The following is a 22,199-nucleotide window of genomic DNA, read 5'->3' as shown; positions in this document are numbered from 1 at the left end:
AATAGCGCTAGTACGTCAAAACGCGCTGAGCATGCAGATTTTGAGTTTCCAGATTGCAACACCTGTGCTGCCAAATCCGGAAATATAAAAGACAACCTACCTATCAGCGAATTTTAGTGGTCTGTTCGTGTGTTACAGAGAATGTCATCAAATATCCCTTTCTTATTCCGTCCCAGTTCGGAATTTGACAATTTTATTTGCTTGGTTGTTGGATTTCGAATCCGGAAGACTAAACTCATGAATTCTTGAAAGTATATATACTCTTGTAAACTAAAACATTATATTTATAAATGGAAGGTACGCATATTTCAAAGAAAATACGTAGACGCTTTGAAACATAAAAAATTGGTAATGATCAGATTATGCTAAAATTATATTTAGAAAAAGAAAATCAAATGAGAATGCTTCTAAAACAAATTCGAGAAATCACAGCTCTTAAGTAAAGCGCAAACAAGAACACATGCATTTTGACTGAAAAAATTTATGGGCGACCCATTTGGACTTGAAGATTTCTTACTTCTTACCGGCACACATAACAGCTGCCAACAGATATCGACAACGTCACGGCAACTTCTGCCACAGCAAATAGAGCGACAGCAGCAACCACAACTACAGTGGAGCATACACAGTGGCAGCGAGCGAATGTTGGCTGTGAATTTGACGGCAGCGCGCATTTGCGCATGCGCATTCGCAACTTGGTTTGCTACCCATTTGTTGTTGGCTGTGAAATGCTTAGGCGAATTGATTTTTGGTGTAAACGATGTGCAATTTTAATGGATTGCCAGCGAGATAAGCGGAATTGGAGGAAAGCAGTCAAATGCATAACAGCGAGTTAAAGATTCTTAAAGTTCATTGTAGTTGTTAATCTTTGGCGCACGTTGTTGCTGCTGCAGTGAGTGGAGCAATATCCATACAATATATTCTCAAGGCTGTGGGAAGTTTAAGGGCGATGAGAGGTATATCAATAGAATAACTGTCTAGTATTTTAAATTGAATTTCACTTCTTCAGCGTAGGCTTGCTGGTGAACTTATGAGCTTTCTCTTGTAGAAAGCAGTGGGAAGTAAGGTTCTGACTATGTATGTATTAGGTTAGTACTGTGGAAAGAGGTCAGTACTAAAATATAAAGCTAATGTTAGTGTGAAGACATTGAATACTACTAGTCGAATGAAGTCGAAAAATGAAAATTTTGCTAAACCACTTCCAGCAAAGCACCAGTTGAATGGTAAGCTTCTTATAAAGCATTTCATTGGTCGATTCCTTACTAAGGTCACATACTTCAAATATAAGTTGAACGAATATCATAAGCAGTCTGATTGAATGAAATGAATGTAGGCCAAGACCAAACTGCAGGTACCACAGAGGTAACGGTGGAACAACGTTTTGGTTTCAACATACATGGTCCACAACAGGAATGTGTCATTTGAAACAACACCTGGATGCATTAAAACGTAGACGAGGAAGCTTCAGACATGCCAGAACACTACGTTCCCGACTCCGCACTTTTGATATCTCCTATCGAACTTCTACACAGTGTGAGCATAATTAACTACTCTTCAAGCAGTTTCTGCTAGGTGTTTTGTAGAAAGTTTCTCACAGTTTCTCACACCAGTCGCTTTCTTGAAGCGGAATCGCCTTCTAGGAACTACAAGAGGTTCTTTCTTAACTACGTCGACGACATAAGATAATACAGACTTCGGACGCAACTAACTTCGGACGCAACTAACTTCGGACGCAACTAACTTCAGACATGCACTGACCGCCCTTCACAGTGGAGCCATTAATACCTTCCCCGACTCCCTCTCAGTGAATGGCGTACTTGGGGTGACACCACCACCCATTGCAGAATCGAGAGTGACCCTTGCGCAGCTTCGATCTGGATACTGTAGCAGGTGAAACTCCTATTTATCTAAAGTCGACCCCGACATACTAAATATACATATGTCCGGCATGCAATGAGTCCCCGCATGACTTTAAGCACCTCTGAGCATGCTCAGCTAACCCTCAAAATTGACACCCCTTCTGGGCCTACCGTTGGCTGACCTCGATGTCAACTGATATGAACCTTAGTACCCTAACATGGTCGAGATAGCAACTACAACAACAACAACATCAACCTGAAACAACAGAAAATCTAACAAATGGTTACAAAGGATAAGATGTCCTAAAAGCGTGTGACGAAAACGAAAGCTCCAGTAAGATCTCCAGAGGTGAGTCACTCTTGCAGTTCATACTTTATAATAGAGGCGAGAAACCAACCTACCGAAAATCTATCCAAAAGTGGAAGGAAGTTCTACATCACACTATCAACAAAGTCATATACTTAGCTTCTTCATCGATAGCTGAATGGTCTTCGAGGAGCCATTAAGGTCGGCTTCAGCATTCGTGAGAAATCTGGTACTCCGCTCCAATATTATATATTATAAAACCAAAATTTGGCAACCATAAAAAGATATCATGAATCATTACAAAAAACCCGCCAGGAAAGCCAAGGCAGACTCATGGTAATATTTCTGCTTGACAATAAAAAGTCGCTAAGAATCTGCCAGACTGAGCAAGATACTGTCCAAGAAACATACCGATATTAAAGACAAAAGGAGGTCCCTGAACCACTTTTGCTGGTGAGTCACTTGAAGTTATAATTTACAAGCACTTTCCTGGTAGCCAGAACAAGCTGCAAGTACATTAGACCAATCCGGTCAAATAGTTAACAAGAAGTTAAAAGCATAAGCCATTAACATGAGGCCATTATCAGCTTCTTTTACATTCCAAGCAGCTGAAATAGAGTCTAGGTGTTGTTCCTGTTAAAACCAGGCAGAAGAAGATAAGATAATGCTAAAGCCTTTAGACCTATAAACCCCACCTCCTTCGTTCTGAATTTCTTAAAAAGGCTAATGGATATACACATCGGCCTCTCTATCCGAATCTGAGGCAGAGGTAATACGTGTCCACTAGGCACGATCAAGATGAAGCTCAGTACATAATTTGAACAAATAGCTCAGAATAGATGGAAATCTACAACAAAATGCAGATTAGCAAATTCTTTCTCGATGATTAGCACTAGCAACAAATCTACTATTCCCAAATCTTTAAATTATTGGTAAATACTTCACCTCAAAACATCAATTTAACTTAAAAATTTTAAATTCTGCCCTTTAATCAAGAAAAAGCTACGCAAAAACCGTGTCTTCTCAGAAAAAACTCTATAAAACTGCTCGGTGCTACCAAATACCTTCCGGTTATTTGTTCATATGAAAGTTGTCACTTCGCGCGAGCTTCGTTGTGACTTTCCAACTATTTTTTCACACATTTTCACATTTATTTTCTTCTTTTGGGATCCTCTGTTTCATAACTCATAATAAAATGTAAATTTAAATATTTGCAAATATTTTTATTAACGCAGCGACGCGTTTCAGCTGCACCAAAAATTTTATTTCACACATTCCAAGCCTTTTCACTCAACTTGCCCTAAAATTTGCACACCTTTTTGTGCTTTTGTTTTTTTTGCTAAAGGGTAACATACTTTTTCTACACTTATCCGCTATTATGAATTTCCCGGCTTCACTTCATACTTTTTGCGTATTCACTCGCTCAGGTGCACCGTTTTTTGGCGCAAAATTCTACAAGTTTTACATTGTAAACTTTTTTAATTAATTAACTACGTTGTCACATTCACACCCTTTATCTCTCTCTCTCTCTCTCTCAAGCACTCACTCACCTGTATTTTTTCTCTTCAGTTGGATGGTAAAATAAATTCACTCGTTAACTGTCCATTTTGTAGGTATTATGATATGTAGTACTTACTGTAAAAAGAAAGAGAAAAATTTTACTGAAATATAGAAATATTTTAATTATGTTTTAAAAAGTATGTCGGCAAAAGGATATCGGGAAAATTTGTAATTCAAATACTTTATTCTCAAAGATTTCGTAGATGCATAAATATACAGATAATTCCAATATACAAAGCTAAATATGGGTTAACCTATATAAAATTCTTAATTTACAACTTTTACATACACATATTGTTAAACTTAATGGTATTACAATAAAATCAAAGTTACAAAGAAAAATGAGCTTAAGTCTTTAAAGACCAATGATCAAAGCATCTAAGAAAGAGTGATAATCTAAAAATATATAAAACACCAACCAGCGACGATCTAAGTTACTTTGATTCAAGCCTCAAAACCCAGAATAACTAAATGATGCTCCAAACACTTTCAAAAGAATTTTCAACATTTGTTCATAATATCCAAAAAACTTTTTGGAGCGGTTGTGTGACTGTTGCATGAACCCTTAGTTAACCTATTCTTTAGGCCAAACACTGAGAAAACTAGAAATGTGTGCGATGGCAGCGAGAACGCACCGCCCGGTTGACCCAATAAACGCGGACAAAAAGCGGGATCTGGTTGCAGGTGCGCAGATGTAAATCTCTCAATGGGAAAAATGGAATGGCACCCTGAGGTAATGCAAATTTGGTTCCAGGGTGGCCAATACTGCTGCAATTTGACCTTCGATATTCGTACGAAGTTCAACAATCGTCGCTGGCTTATTGGCATAAAGCATAGACTGGACGTAGCCCCACTGGGCCATTTCGTGAGATATCATGTTCACCATACTTGGCTTTCAATAACTCGATTGTAACATTCGCTGTGTGGCTTGGGGTGCCGTCTAGTTGGAACCACATATTGTTCAAGTCCACATCATCCAACTCGGGCCAAAAATATTCGCTTATCATTGAGTGGTAGCGATACCCACACACAGTAACGTGTCGATATTGATCATCACTCATGGACTCATGGAGTACGTGTGGTTTGTTGGCTGATCAATAACGCATATTTTGCTTATTGATGAAGTCATTCTGCCAGAAATTATCCTCATCGCTGTAGATGATTTTTGGATGAAAATCCGGATCACTCTTGCGTCAATTTGATCTTGAAAGGATGTAGCCCAAGATCTTTTCGAAAAATTCGGCAAAACGACGTCATCTCTTTGATGACCAATACTTGAAAACGGCGTGTGATAGACTGATTGATTTATGCCCTAGCGACAGCAATATTCTCGACACTATGGGCACTTCTTCATCTCACTGACACGGGAACATTTTGTATTGTGCCTGTGAATTCAAATTTTTCCACTAGACGCTCAATGGTTGATTTCACAAGATGATTATGACAATCATAAATTTGGCATCTCGCTATTAAAGTTGAGGCCACTGACTCCGAATTTCGGTAGTAAATTTTAATAATTTCGACTCTTTGGATATTTCCATGATGAAATGCCAAAACTTACTGAAGAAAAATGTCAAAAGAGCGGGAAATTATATGGCGTGGTTTGCTGTCCCTATCGCTATACTTTTGTAGTGCCTTATTTAAAAATCCTTTTCCATGCTATATGGAGTATAAAAGTTGTAAGTCATAATTAAGATGTATTCTGTAACAAAATTGGCGCACAGTAATCAGCTAGACACAAAGGAATTAGAGTACTTAAAGACACTATTAGTATAAATGCTTTCTTTCGAACTCAGTTTGTTGAAAAAGATTCAACATTCAACCATCAGACTCTTCAGACTGCTGATTCCAGCAAAGTACAATCTCACTATTTGAGATTTTTTCGTAACAAAATTGTCATAGAAGAAAAAAATCCTCTCATGAAAGGTTATCTTTTCAATTTCCTTCAGTAAAAAGGATGTCTAAAAGAAAGATTTCCGATATATTTTGGGATTAGAGAACGAAAACAAACATTAGTCATCTAAAATCGTCTTACTGTTTTTCAACATATTCTTATTATTATTACATATTTCATTAAGATCTATAAATTTTCGCACGCTTTTGAATCAATTGTCGAAGCACTTTTGTCACTCTGATTGAGGTCTCCTCTTCAGGTTTCGCAAAACGTTGACCCCTTAGTTCGTGTTTTTACGTACGCGAAGAAAACATGACGTTCAGTACCAAGTCAGGACTACGATTTATCCTCCCTTAACCTAGTCGAATGTTGTAATAAATAATCGCGCGAAAATATTCGCGAGGTGCTGAATTTTTGGAGGAACTGAATATTTTGAATTACTGTAAATAGTACAAATAGCGCACGCAAGTCAAAACTTTCTGAGTATTTATAACACCAAAACGGCCAAGAGTTACAATACATTTATGAGTTGCCAGTTTGAAACACTAGGGTTACCAGACCCGACATAGAAAAAGCAACATAAACCATCTGTTGGAAGGAAAAGAAAATCACCGTTAGGGTATACTATTATTTTAGGTGAGATTGTCAAGGCTGTATACATACATATATCTGTTTATAGTACGAGTTTCAACAGAATTCCTATTAAATTATAACTTGATTCTAATCCTCAAAAATTCAAAACAGCAATTTATGATTTAAAGGCTTAATAGCCGTGGCACAGACAAAAGTGCTTAAAATGCCATAAAATATAACTGCAGGCATAATTTCACACCCCATTGTCTGAGCGGCCGCAATTGCATAGAGAAATTCCAACCGAAAGTCATGGAATGAGTAGTCTAACATTGACTTAACAGTTAAATGAACAAAAGGCCAGGCAAACCACTTAGTACAACAATAGTGGACATATGAATATTTAGTAAGGTTGGTTGATGGCAGCAAGAAAGTGCTTGGCCGTGAGGTATCGGGTATGAGGAAAACGATTGTAGAGGCATGCGAGTATACATCAAGACAAACGATAATGGCACAACCACAACTGAGGTCCGAGCATGTCAAAGCGGTAAACCAATATCTTCGGACAGCTGGTAACTGGTGGCTGGCAAACGGACTAAGGTAAAGCCGCACAAATGAGGTAGTGTGGATGATGAACTGCCCAGAACGACGTGGAGGTGAGGTGAGAATGCAAGTGTGTGTGTTTGTAGGGAAGCTCCCTAGTATTTGATGAAAATAAGCCCAAGTATTGTATAAGAAGGACGCAGCGTTCGCTTGGTGTGGAGTTTGCGAAATTTGTGCAAGCAACAAGTGTGCTGTCGGCTTCACAGTTAGACGTACGTAGAATGCGATTGCATTGTTTCGCAAATGCCACTAAACAATGCAATTGGTATGCAGCTTTCACAAATTCGAGAAGACACATGCCACACGGGTGGGAGTGTGAGCGTTGAAAAGCGTCGCAAGTTCAGGGTGTAAAAGTCAATTTGTACTTGCAACTTTAGCAGCCGGAGGAGCATTCAGCAAACTTGCTGTAGGTAGAGCTGCCGAATGCAATTTAATTGGAGCTGGCAATGCCATTTTCAACTGATTGTATTTGTCGAACAATGCAATTATAATGCCAAAGATTAAGTGAACTCCTCAGACGCTAGGATAATTGATTTGTGCGGTTCAAAACCAGGGAAGAGAATGAAAGAGAGTGTGTGAGTGGGAGACTTTTGCGGTTAAGGCAGTTAATTGAATTGATCAATTGAATTATGCGCAGTGAAATGGCGACTATGGCACAAATACTACTGTGTGCTCTTGATAAGAAAGCAAAGGAGCAGATTTGGCGACCGCATAATTGCTAGAAACAATTGCTGCAGGGAAGTCATAGACACCTAAATGTATCTACATATGGAGCTTGCGTGTTAACTTCGAAAACGAAGTGGGGGAAATAAACAGTGGAGCCACAAACTAGACATATTGAGTTTCCCATTCCATTACCTTGACTTTTGAACATGCGTGTGGCAACAACCACGCCCCCTACAGCTACATATGCAAGTACAAATAGACGCTGCTAGCGAAGTTTTCACTCTCAGCTAGCGAGAATTTGTGTGCAATGCAGGAATAAATTAACTTTGAATGTGTTTTCGATTAATCAACGCTTTCCTTGCGCGTCTTTTACGCCTCTCGCGGCTGCTATGCGCTGCATATCACGCCTAACAAGCGCGTCTGAACTCGCGCTGCCCACTAATTAGTAGTTAATAAATCTGATTTAATTGTTGTGAATAAAAGGTTAATAAGCAATTATGTTGTAGCTTTGGTAAAAAATATGAAGTCTTGAAAAAATATATTTTTTTACAATAAAAATGTGTAATAAATCCGTGCGTCGAGCTTGTTGATTGGTTGATTTGCAATGTTATTGCGTAACTCATAATTAAATGCAGAAAACTCATTATTCATTATTCATTATTCATGAATCACGAACTACACTGAATTTATTTACGAGTATAATTAATAAGAAGTTGCTATATTTATTGCAGACGGAATTTATTGTGATGCAAACTATTTCAAATATGATAAGAAAGAATCCAAAAGGAAAAACTATAAATATGTAGAAGTTAGTTGTCGGCTAGAAAATTAATTATAATTTTTTTTAAATAAATTTCCCCTTAATACAATTGCATTCTGCCGTTTGAGGTTAAAGTTAAACTCTCTTTTACTTGGTTTAAACTCTTTTCGAATGGTGACAAGTCATCTTGTTTTTAAACACGTATTTTTTCACTTTAGATCATCATGTAAGTAACTATCCTGCCAACGCGGGCGCATCTTTTTTCCGAAGGGCACGGAAAATGGCGTCGCAATGGCGGAGTGTAAATTATTTTTTTCCATAAATTTAAAAATTTCTTTATTAATAGTGTATGTTTGTAAAAGCAAAAAAATTCTAAAAAAATATTTCCTTTTTTATATGAGAAAAAATTGTTCAAAAAGGCTGTTTTTTTATCTAGCAATCTATGAAACCCCTAAACAAAAAACTAGGAATACCAGCAAAAACATGTGTCGTTAACAGTATCACTAGTAATCATTTAAGGCCAGTTCCGAACTAAAATAATGTGGATGCATAAGAACCTCCCAATCAAGCTCCCGGAACTTCGAAAAGTCACTATCGATGTGTATAGACTTTCGTGGCCCTAATGGAACTTAATTCTTCTCCTATTGGTGAAAGCTGGCCACTTCTGCGCGAATGCTTACTACAGATGATCCATGCCTCGGCACATATCCGATTTAGTGGGTTTAGAGGAGCTCATAGTAGATTACTCTCTGCCAATCCCACTAAACGCATAGCAAAACCTTCTGTCGCAAACGGAAACCAACACAGGACATTATTTGGACGATGTTTGAACCAGTTCACCGCGACCGTTTACAGTTGACGTATTAGTAAGTAAAACACTTTTCATAATCAGAATTGCATCGAAATTGTTGTTGCGTTAACTCGTATGGCAAATTCCGTCTACTTGTCGCGCTCTGCACAGGGTGCTGCAGGCTCAGGAAGTTCTTGATCAACATAGGCGCAAATTGCCGGTTCTGCGACATGGAACAGGAAACCCCAGAACACCTGATTCTGTATTACCCAGCAATTGTTCAGGCTGCGGGACCTTGGTGACCATATGTGATATAGGGGAGAGCACAATTGACAGTAGGTCGCAGTGCAATATCTCAATATTTACTATCTATCTATCCTACCAACGCGGGCGCATCTTTTTTCCGAGGGGTTTTCTAACAAAAAACTCATGCATAGCTCATTCATAACAGTACAATAAACATTGCATACATATTTTGACATATGAAACCGACTAATATTTGTGTAGACTGTATTGAGGGCAGCGGAATCAAGGAACTAAGTATATTTCACATATGAGTCGATAAGTAAGTAAATAAATACACACAAAAGCGAATGGGAGTGTTTGGCGGAATAAGAGAATTACGTGCTTTAGTGAGGTCTATGGCGAAATGCCTCCACGCCGGGGAAATGGAGCAGCCTGACAGGCAAAACAAAGCGCCCAACTATACAAAAACAAAGCAACAAAGCAAAGAATTCACTAAAAGGCATAGAGAAGAAGGCGCTAAATGGGTAAGGAGGAAGGCAAGTCGAAGAATTGTTTGAGTTGGTGGCAAATAAGTAGTTGCATGTGAGATTGTTTTGCCAACTGGCAAGTGAGCGCCATTTCGTGAAGCATATTTGTCGGCTGGAGTAAAGCACGATTGTTGGAATCGTATGAAGGCGCTTTTGTTTGTTTTGTTGTTTTGATTTGCCGGCACGCGATATGCTTTTAGTGACGGCATTTTTGTTTATTCTGCAAAAGCACAAACAACACCAACACACACGCACACACATGTGCTCATATGCTCACAAGAGGTGAAATCAGATTCCTGGCGAAGAGCGGTAAAAGTCGCATTCGCATTAAAAGCTAAGAGCGAATGTTGGCTCAAATGTTGTTGGTAGATAATTGGCGAAAAGGATAACGATGGCAGTAGCGATTAGACTAGGACTTCGACTGACTGGCTGGCTGACGATGGCCTTCGCTCTGTGGTAGTGGTAATTGTTTACATTTGCACAATGGAATTTATTTATGCGCTGCTCGTGAGTGGCGTTGGCGTGTAAACAATAAAAACTATTCAACATTTGTTTGCTCGACACTATTATATTTCTTTGTAATGCATGTTTGCCTTTTGTTCGATTTATTAGCTCGCACAACATGGCATTATATAAATCATATTACAATCATTTGGTGGATAATAGAAGATTTTGGGGAAATTACGGCAGTGAATTACTATAAAAGACAAAAAATAGCGATTTATAGGTATTATATGTGTACATTAGAGCGGGTCGATTTACAGGGAGGCAAAAAAAAACGAAAAAATGGCGTATCCAGGAAATGTTCTACAAATCATTCTTAACAACTTTGTCTAAGAAATTATAGGTCTAAAATCGGTTTCGAGTCCGATCTATTGTTTATCCTAGTTTCTTAAATTTCGCCTTAAAAATCGCTGGCTTGAAACTGGTTTTAGACTTAGAGTCTCTTAAGCAAAGTTGTTCTTAATGATTCGTAGTACATTTCCCGCATATGACCTTTTTATAGTAAAAAGGCGACCCACTCTAATGTGCATGTCACATTCAGTTCTGCCAAAACAATCAGCGCTGATTGCAAATTGCTTAAAGTTACCGCTCTTCGCGATCCGCTCACTCTTGCAAGGAGCACAGTATAAACATATTCAATTCTCAAAAACTGCTTCACAAAGACTGTGCGCATCCTGACATTTTTCACAAAGATCTAACGATTTTGATAAAACTTTAAAGAAGTTTCAGGTTAGGTTCAAATAATGCACTGAATAAATATCTTTGTTGTCTGATAAGTAAAACTGGAGTTTTGATGAAAATTCTATAGTTCTCCTCATAAAAAAATACTGTTTGGACCACATATTCATCATATGATCTTTAGCATTTCAAAAAAAATGTAGAACCAATAAATAACACTGGGACCGACAAAATAAATCAAGCTTACTAAGTCCAATTCCTGGTAATGCTTTAAAGATTTTCAGAACTGAAGAGTCTGCATTCATACACAAATCTTATTCTACAAGAGCAGAATTTTTTTATACATATTTAGTAGGAATTAAAGATAATTTAAATTAGTTGACATTATTGTACCGAAAATAAATAATATGATGAAAGAAATCACTTAGTGACGGTAAAATTCTTTTTCTTCTATCTTTTCAGTAAAATTACGTAAAACTAATTTTTGACAATATCTCTTTTCAATAGCAATATAGTACCGAAAATCGATACTGATTCCTCAAGGAAATACTTTATGATACTAGGCTTAAAAAATTGCGGTGAATTCAATTTTGATCTTAAATAGTTTCAACAAAAAGCTAATACAGTACCGAAAATCGGTACTAATATGATGGAAGAATTCACTTAATTACATTAGACACGGTAGAAATACGGAAAAATTAATTTAACCATAACTCTTTTCAGATGTAGTAATAATATAGTACCGAAAATCGATACTAATATCCTCAAACAAACACTTTATGATACTATTCCTGAAAAATTGCAGTAAATTCAATTTTGATGTTAACTAGTTTCAACAACTAGTAAATACAGTACCGAAAATCAGTACTAATATGATCGAAGAATTCACTGAATCACATTAGTCACGGCAGAAATACGGAGAAACTAATGTGACCTTAATTCTTGTCAGATGTGGGTAAAATATAGTACCGAAAATCGGTACTAATATGATCGAAGAAATCCCTTAATCACATTAATCACGGTAGAAATACGGAAAAATTAATTTTGTCTTAACTGTTTGCAGATGTAGTAACAATATAGTACCGAAAATCGATATTAATATCCTCGAAGAAATAATTTGTGATGCTACTCCTGAAAAATTGCGGTAAATTCAGTTTTGATCTTTAATAGTTTCAACAAGAAATCAACATAGACCCGAAAATCGGTACTAATATGATCGAAGAAAACACATTAGTCACGGCAGATATACGGGGAAATTAATTTGACCTTAACTTTTCTCAGATATAGAAAGAATGTAGTACCGAAAATCGATACTAATATGATCAAAGAAAAATTGAAGATTACAAAGATTACGTTCTTAGAGGTACTTGGACTTCGATTCAACTCACAATATTGTTTGCAAAAAAACTTAAGTGCAAAATGGGGACATAAAACTTCAACATCAAAGAAGAATAATACTTGTATATGATGTGCCTTAGGTAGATTTAGTAAGGATTTTCCCGTCTCTTTAAGTTAATATGGTACAGATTTAATTGGTATTAAAACAGAAGAGTATCTACTACCCTTACCGTCCAAACTTAGTTCTACCTTAACTGTAAAGTAAGCCGAGTACTTAACCTATTTACCTTTGTTTATTTAATATGTACTTTGTCTAGCTTTAAGTTATACATTTTACTTTGCAAGGCTATATGTAGTATGTTTGTCTAAATTCTCTTACAATGAAGAGACTCGTATCGCATATAAAATTATATAAGTACCGTAATTATGCATGCACACGTTTTGTTTCACACTTAGCCTGACACCAAATTACCATCTAACTAAATTAGAAGCTCTTTTTCTTGGAGGATGCGTTTGAAAAGAAAACAAAACAAGGGCAATATGTAAGAAAAGGCTCAATTCCGGTAGAATACTTGTAGTATAACCGTGCATATTAAGTTTGTATTTGGTAACGCCAAAGGACGTCTAGGGAAGCTCCACTCACGGCATTAGATTCTTTCTGACTCTACCTATTTGAGTTAAATTTTTGAACTTTAAGCTGCTCTCAGAGTTTTTCGTTTGAACAACTCAGAAAGTGGGAGAGAGAAAATAAGCATGAAAATTTTATAAATCATGGTCTTCAGAAGCTATTAAGCTAAGGGTTGTGCTCTTTTAGTTATTTTCCCTGTCTATGTAATATCATTTTTTCAAAGTCTTTGCGAGACTAAGTTTTAAATGCATTGAACCTCATACTAATAGTCCTTCAGTAAACTATCTGAAAATGAAAATGGTTGAATTAAACGTTTTACGATGAGAACCATAGATCCAGCTTAAATAGTTTTTAGTCCCATAAAGAGCATTTTACAACTGAAAACTGATGTCCCCGATACAGGGAACAACCGCAAACGAGACGCACTCAAATTTCATTAAAAAGAATATGAAGTTCTTCACACCACGTCAGTGCCGGCTCGGATTTGAATATGAGTAAAAATATAGTGCATTCACATTCGGAATGTATTACACTAGCGAGATCATGGACTGATACTCTCATAAGGCTTATTATAGGTGTAAATCCGCTCTAAACATACTCGTTATATCATAACTTGTTTGCGTATTAATACCTTATCTTCTTCCTCTAAACTGCATCTACATTCCGAGGCTGCGGCGGAAAAATATCAAAGTAATGCCAAATAAGCAGACAAAATTTTTTTCAGTGCGCTTCATAATAGCTACGCCTGCAATTTTCACACACGGTGAGCGCGTATTTTATAGATTTTCTTTTGTTGCATTACTTCCACTTGGGATACGGCTTTTTTCTTCCTTTTCGGCTCGCTGTCGCTTCAAGTGTATAATCAGCAAATTATCGGCCACTGTGTTTTAGCGCTACTATCGGCATTTTCCAATCAGTTGGCGCTGCCACTGTGGCAACACTTTTTGGCCGATAGACATTAGCTGCGTCCGTTGATGGTAAGTGGCCACGCGTGGGTGTTTTTTTTATATATGGTCGGTTACATTGTGGACTAATCAACTTATTGGCGAGGTACATGTATTATTAGTATGCATTAGGGGGGTTCTTAAATTTTGTATGTAAATTTGTTCTACAAGAGCTGAATTTCTATATATTTAGTAGCAATAAGAGACAATTTAAATTAGTTGACATTATAGTCCCGCAAATAAATATTATGATCAAAGAAAGCACTTAGTAATCGGTACTGATATCTTCAAGGAAAAATTTGGGTAAATTCAATCTTGATCTTGAATAATTTCAATAAAAGGTTAACACAGTACCGAAAATCGGTATTAATATGACCGAGGAAATCACTTAATCACATTAGAAATACGGAGAAATTAACTCTTCTCAGATGTAGTAACAATATAGTACCGAAAATCGATACTAATATGATAGAAGAAATACTTTATAATACAATTTTTATCTTAAATATTTTACATAAAAAGTCAGCACAGTACCGAAGATCGGTAACCTTAAATATTTCAAACATAAACCCAATATAATACAGAAATTCGATACAATTTTAGTCAAAGATAATATAAGATAAAGTATCATTAATATCATTATTGTACCGAAATTCGATACAATAAGAGTTGAACAAATTACTAAAAGATCTCGACAAAATACAACAAACAAAATTTTGAACCTAAATATTTTCAATTAGAAAATAAAACCGTACAAATATCGGTACTAATACAAGTATGATCGAAGAAATCACCTTATCGTATTAGCTTCAGTAGAATTACGGAGGAAGCGGTACAAATTTAAGATTTCGCTTAATGATATTGGTGTTGAAGAAATTACACTAAACTCAATTTTGACCTTAAACATTTCCAATAAGAAGTCATTATGTTACCGAAAATCGGTACGAATATGAGATAAAAAAATCACCTAATGCTTTTAGTCTTGAAGAAATTACAGTAAACTGTATTTTAATCTAAACTTTTTTCAATTAAGATATATTATAGTACCGAAAATCGGTACTAATACGATCGAAAAAAACACGTAAAAATATTAGTGTTGCAAAAGTTACTACAAACTCAATATTTAACTTAAGTCTTTGCAAGTAAGAAATATTATAATACCGAAAATCGGTACAAATAAAATCGCAGAAATCACTCAAAGATATTGGAGTTGAAGAAACTATAGGAAATACAATTTCGATCTTAAGTTTTTTCAATAAAGGGCCAGTATAATACCGAAAATCGGTACTAAAATGATCGGAGAAATCCATTAAAAATACTAGTCTTGAAGAACTTACGGTAAACAGAATTTTAAACTAAAACTTTTTCATTTGCTATATATTATATTACCGAATATCGCTACTAATTCCATCGAAAAAAAACAATGAATAATATTGATGCTACAAAAATTTCTATAAACTCAATTTTTAACTTGACTTTGAATTCTATTCTAAACTCTTTTCAGTCAGATGCTCATACAGTATCGAAATTCGATATAATTACTTTTAAGGATCACCCTTGTATAACCAAATATGGCTACATGTGTACATATGTACATATATTTATTCAACAATATGCATGTATTTGATCAATATAGCGCACTTAAATAATTTATAATGACCTAACTAGTTATTTAGCTGTTAACTAGGCACACAGCCACACACAGTTATACATATGTGCATAGATACATACATATATACTTATATGGCCAACTGTGTCAAATTAACGCGTCATTATTTATTCTTCAGTGCACAAAAAAATTGCTAAATTATTATTAACTGGCTACAAGCATACACACCTACATACATACATACACATTTTGTTTACTGGTCGCTTGTTTGATTTGAAAATTTATGGAAATTTTGAAAAATTCTGTTTGCTTTAATGCCAGCGCTCACACACATACATACATGGCGCTTGTATTGTTGTTTTTGGCACATTAAGTTACATTTTATTATTAATAATAAGTAGTTGTTACTTTTACAACTAAGCCGTAGGCAACAACAATTTGGCGCCATCATTTCGCGTTCCGAAACCTTCAAATATGCATAAATATATCGCACTTGTAAATGCATGTGTGTGTGTGTGTGTGTGTTGCGTTGTGCGCTGATTTTGGTATTGCAAATTTAATTAACTGCTTTTTCATAAATATTTGATTTGTTTAGCTGCATTTGTTGTTCAATTATGGCTAATTAAATGCAGTGAAGCATTTCTGATTCAAATAACGCCACGCCAAGTGCCTGCCTCATAATACCACCCTTTCGCACGCCAGCAGGCTGCGAGTGCAAGCCTTCACGCCACCCCGCCCTCCTCCGTTATTATTGCTAAGTAAGCTGTTCGATTCGCTGGTCATTGCGCTTGGCTTAACAGGCCATTGTAAATTTGATGATTATATTATTTACATCAATTATTTACGAGTGTTTGACTGATTGTTTAGTTCGCTGAAATATTGTGGAATGTGGGGTGTGGAATGTATGTTTACATATCTATTTATAATTTTAATGACCGACTAAAGTGAACAAAATTCTTGGATAATATAAGCATAACAGTTCAATTAAGGTTATAAATTCTTCAAGAATAGACAGCATGAACCCTTAAACAGTGAATTCATCAAGTTAAGAACAACCCTGGTTATCTCAAGGCTGGGCGAAAATATTTTTTTATTAGTCAGTACATTTAAATTTAGTAATTCGGAACATTTTTCTTGCATTTTCTTCAAAATTGTAGCGCTTTCGTTTTTCGAAAGTCTACTGAGCCACCACATTGGTTGTGACCCCTCAAAGATAGAGAAAAATATTACCATATCTAGTCAGTTTGAAAATGGAGTTTGTCCAAATACTATTTCCATTGGTTTCCTAAAAGTGTGTCCGATTCTTGGACTTGGCTATATGTAAGCAAAAGGGTCATTGACCTTGCATAATGTAAACAGTAAAGTCATAGACTTAATAATGAAAACAAAGGGGTCATTGACCAAATAAAATATAAACAAAAGGGTCACTGACTCTAAATGTAAACAATGGTTGTTGACTTGGCTAAATGTAAACAAAGATTGTGGGCTTGGTTATAAACTTAAACAGAGGCTGGGAACTTGGCTAAATGTAAAGAAAGGATCATTGACCTCACAATCTAAACAAAGGAATCATTGGCCTCATAAAATGTAAACAAAAGGGCCACTGTCCCCAAATGTAAACAAAGGTTGTTGAACGAGTAAATATAAATGAAAGGTTATGGACTTGGTTCATAGATCCAGCAATTAAGAGTAAGAAGAATTGTTATGTCTTTTGACGCGATCGGTAAACCAAAGGACGTAGCCGAAACTAGCAACAGCCTTTTCAACAAATTTGTAATAGGTTCAAAGCGCTTTATCGAAGGCCTTATGATCTATTATATGGGAGTTTCAGGCACCACAATGGACGGGCGTTTAATGCTGTTCAAGTGAGAACCCTTTTTGGATGAACCTCCTAAACTATCTTAATCTGAAGCAAGAGGCGTAAAAGAAGGGATTTCTATAAAACATAAACGGACAAATTTACAGGTTACGTCTTTTTGCAAATTGAAATCCTTTGAACATATATGTACTTCTTCCCAAGTAATGACTTCAAAGTTGGAATGAAGGTTTAAATTTAACAAATGCAATATCAAAGGCAAAAAACAACAAAGCTGATAGCCGACGGCAGCTCATATATTACATCTATCAACTACTAACATAATCGAGTCCAAAGCAAGTGTATTTGATGTTTACTTGTACTATTATATAATTTTCCCAGTCCACAAGAAGAGCGACAGCGTTTGAAATATTTGCCTTAAGCATCAAAATAAACTTCAGTTTCTGAGATGACTTCTTTATTGTAGCTAAATTTCTATCCAGCGATCTTTTAAGATCTGAGGACTGGAAATAGCCACTGGAGGTCAGATCTAAAGAATACGGTGGATGCGAAAGCAATTCGAAGCCAAGGACAAGGAAGTGCAATGAAGAAGCCACTATCTTTAGATATGTGACACCACACACAATTCGATTTTATTAAGATTTAATATCTCGAAACACTGCACCGAATCCTCAACTCGTCGTTGTTTTTGATCAAAAGTGAGCTCGCAGGCACCCACTTTGCTCCGTGCTTTCTCATAATCAAATAATTGTGAATGATGTGATATATGCATTCACTTGATATCTTTAGTGAGTGCCTGCTACCTCGAAAAACTTCACTTTACGGTCATCGAAATTATTTTGTGGACTTTTTTAATGTTTTCGTCGGCAACAACCTCTTTTGGGAGTCTATTGGAGTTCATCGTTTTCGGTGCTTATTTCACCGCGTCTTAACTTAGTATACCAATCCTTAATGGTTGATTTTCCTGTTGCAGTGCCCGGCGAAAGTAAAATATTCTACAAAAGTGTACAACTGTTGACATCGGTGACATCGATATCTTTAGCTTCAACATCCGCACCGTTAGTTCTGCTTTCTCCAGACTAGAGGGCAAGAAGATATATCTCCTGTCATCAAAGAAATGGTCGTCGCACTTGCGACATGACTTCTACGTCCCTATTGACAGTCATAACTTCGAAGTCGTAGATAATTTCGTATATCTTGGAATCAGCATTAACACCAACAACAACGTCAACCTCGAAATCCAAAGCAGTATAACTCTTGTCAACAGGTGCTACTTTGGACTGATTAAGAAGTAAAATCCTCTCTTGATGAGCAAAGACCAAACTGTACAAGCCACTCATCATCCCCGATCTGTTATATGGTGCAGAGTAATTATAATTAATATACTTCGAGTGAATTTTAAAAGGTTCAAAGTTCGATACAATGGAAGATCAATTGATTCGTACCTAGGATTTTTGCATCACATTACCCAGAGTTTTTTCGCACTTCTTATATGTATTCTGAATACAGTTAAAGGAAAAAGCAATTCAAGACTTTGTCTTCCATCTTATCCTTAGTGGGATTGAGACAAAATTTATTCCAATTAAAATTTTGTTAGCTTGAACCTATTTGTTAATTTCTCACAACTATTTCGTCTAGCTTTGCGAGAAATCCAAGTATATCCATATGTAACATTCTTCCATTAAACTCTTTCTATAAACGATTTTTCAAGCCCTCTATGCAACTCTGCGCACCAAAATACACCAACCCATAATTACCCACAACTCTTCGCGATCGCGCCAAGTTACCACATATTAAGCTACCGAGTACACATATTGGCAGCGACTATAAGAAATTTGCCGCCCAGCGCCCGTGCCCGATGCAACAGCTAAGTACCAACTTGCCGCATGCAACTTAGAAATGCAAATGCAATACTATCCAAATAACAAAAACAACACGACTTAATCTTAAGCGCATTTTTGTTGTTGTGATTCGCGATAGACAAAAAATTGTGCTGCAAGACCGCAGCAGCAGCAGACTGCGGCATTATTGTGTTCACCACAAAAATTCTCAAGCAAGTAGGTGGGTTTACAGCCTCCGAAAACGGCTTCTTCAGTTGCAAAATTTCTTACTTTGTCAGAGCCGAGTGGAGAAATTCGCCAGCGGCAGCGTGAACTCTATCATAACATGTTGCGCGCTGCTGTAATGTGGCAAGTAGAATGCTGATTTGTTTGTGGCATATTTATTTTTTCGGTTGCCACTTAATGGCAGCGTTGCGGTAGCAGCCATATTTTTTTGTGAACAAAGAAAATAAGTAACATATGAGCGCTCTTTCCCCACATACAGTTGCACATAGCAAGCTTTGCCACGCATTTGAGGGTCCCTCAAATTCTTCGTCAGCCCCGCTTGCTTCACTCAACTCGAGAGCCCGTCTACTCACACTCCTGCTTCAAGCTTTTTAAAGCTGCATCTTCTTTCTGTTTTCTTACACTTATTTTTCCTACTTTCCAGCCCAGCTCCTCTCCACGCAGAGTTTTATATCTTGCAGCGTCTTGAGTGTATACACACATGTTGCCATAAAGTACGCCCAATTCTGCGCTGGCTGCTTGTTCTCCAACGCTTACATACGGAAATTTCGCAATTTCGCCAAAAGCGTTCGTGAAATTCTTTTTGATTTGTGGTTGCTGATAAAAGAAGTAACAACAGCAGCAGCAGCTGCAACACAATAATAATAATAACAACAACAGCAAAAACATATTTTGTGCAATAAGAAGACAATAGAAATTCTTGCTCTCCGGTTGCAATAATTTTGCTGCAACATGGGAATATTATTTATACACTGTAAATATTGCTTGATAATGCTTTTCTCTTTGTAAAATTACTTCAAGGGTGGATAATGTCAAAATAAATTTAAGCCAAATTTTCTTTGGCAGTATGTAAAATGAGGTAAAGTGGACTTTCGCTTCAGCCGGTGTTATAATTTCTAAAAAAAAGACTTTTTATGTTTCTCAAGCAGAAGTGCCAGCCATCAAGGCAGCCGCAAATATACTTCTCGGAAGGGCGGCTTCTTTCAGGAAAGTATGCATTCACTCCGATAACAGAGCTGGTATACAGGCCTTGAGTTCGCTGGCAGTGAGCTCGAATATAGCAAATGACCTCACTAGCAGTAGCATCAAGTTTCTTCCACGTGAAGACATTTCTGTGTGCCTGGTCACATCATCGAAAACAGTAAAGCCGATGAACAAGAAGGAAAGAGATGTAAAAGAGGAGGTCTTCATACGTTCTGAAGTTGTACCTATGCGTCAAAGCCCAACTCAAAAAGCGTTGACCACTAATCAACACTTCTGGGGTAACGAAAGCTTTCTGACCATGGTTGCTTCGTTCAGACGGTCCAATTTTTGATATTACACTTTAGTCGAAGGGGAGCAGCTTACAACAGATGATTGCCTGCCAATTTTCCATAAACGCACAGCATAACCTGCCTGACCGTCAAGCCTGGCTTAGCTTCTCGTTTACGGCGACTCATCGTCATACGGTTGCAATTCATCAGTAATTCCCAGATGGAAGTTCGGTCCATGTGGTTTTTTGCGTTAAGTTAAGTGGCACCAATATATGGGAATGCTCTTTCTTCAGAGGGCTTTTAGATGGTCTTGTAAGTCAAAACCATACATAATTACTAATTCTGTCAAAAAAAAGTAGATGATAATGAAAAATTCAACGACTGAGCAGTAGGTGAAGCAGACATTTGTCCAAACTGAAGCCAATACTCTTCTAGTCCACTCACAAAACTTGAGTGACTAGAAGAATAATAATAATAAAAGAGAAGGCAAAACTGTTATGAGGGCGTTGAACGAAATTCAATTCCATGCGCAAAGCTAATAATCCTTAACAAATAATTAACAAAATCAAGTGACGACACATAACAAAACAATCATAAGAACATAAAAACTTAACTACTCGCATTTAATTCTATACAAACAGATCTAACCCAACATATGTACATATCTTTACTAACAACACAATAGTTGCCAAAGTTAACGCAGAAGAATAGAGAATACTATCAAATAAATGTTTGCGCCATGAAGAGAGAAATCATTGCGATTAACGACATGGCGAACAATGTAAATTTAACGCGCAACATTAATTGAAACATTAAACGGTACATTTTATTGCTTAATTTACATGGAAATTAACTGAAACATGCTGACAAAGCAATGCCAAAGACGTAGCGTCGAAGTTGCCGAAGCGAGCAACAAGGATAACGGAGAGACAACAGCAACAAATATGAAAATAGAAACAATCAAATTACATATTGTACAGTAAGCAGCGCCAAGCAATAGAGCAGACACGCAGAAATCACTGAATGCGGAATGTGACCCTAAAATACTTTGCAGGACTTGGGTAAAGGCGAAGCGGTGGACCTTTATTGCTGGAGCTGGGTGTTCTTCACTCGCAATAAGCGGCAGCGCGGAGTTTCGAACGGGATGGACGAACAAATGAATCGAAATGAAAATAAAATAAGTGCCAAGCAAAGGAGATGAATGCCTACTCTATGACAAAAGTGCCCAGCAGGAAAAAGCGAGCTGGTTGTAGTAACTTAGAGATTAGACAATAGTTTGGAAGACTTTTTCACTATTTGGCGCCAATTCGAGATATCAAGGCAGCCAGGCTCTTCTCCAACTGATCTCTCCAACGGAGTGGAGCTCTTCCTCTGCTTCTACCGCCGTGTAATGGGGTGTAGTGAGCTATAATTATACTTCTGGGTAAGCAGTTACTATTGTGGGACCATACCTAATTCCTACTCTAGTGTACTCGCTGCGCACCTTGGAAACGTGAGTAATACTTGTGTAAGATGCGGTAGCTAACATGTGTGGAGCTTGGAATCACGGCTAAAAGAAAGGAAGCTTCAGCGGAGCCACTC

This window comes from Bactrocera tryoni, chromosome 2, assembly GCF_016617805.1.
Source record: "Bactrocera tryoni isolate S06 chromosome 2, CSIRO_BtryS06_freeze2, whole genome shotgun sequence".
In the NCBI taxonomy this organism is placed as follows: Eukaryota; Metazoa; Arthropoda; class Insecta; order Diptera; family Tephritidae; genus Bactrocera; species Bactrocera tryoni.
This window is presented reverse-complemented; position numbering follows the sequence as displayed.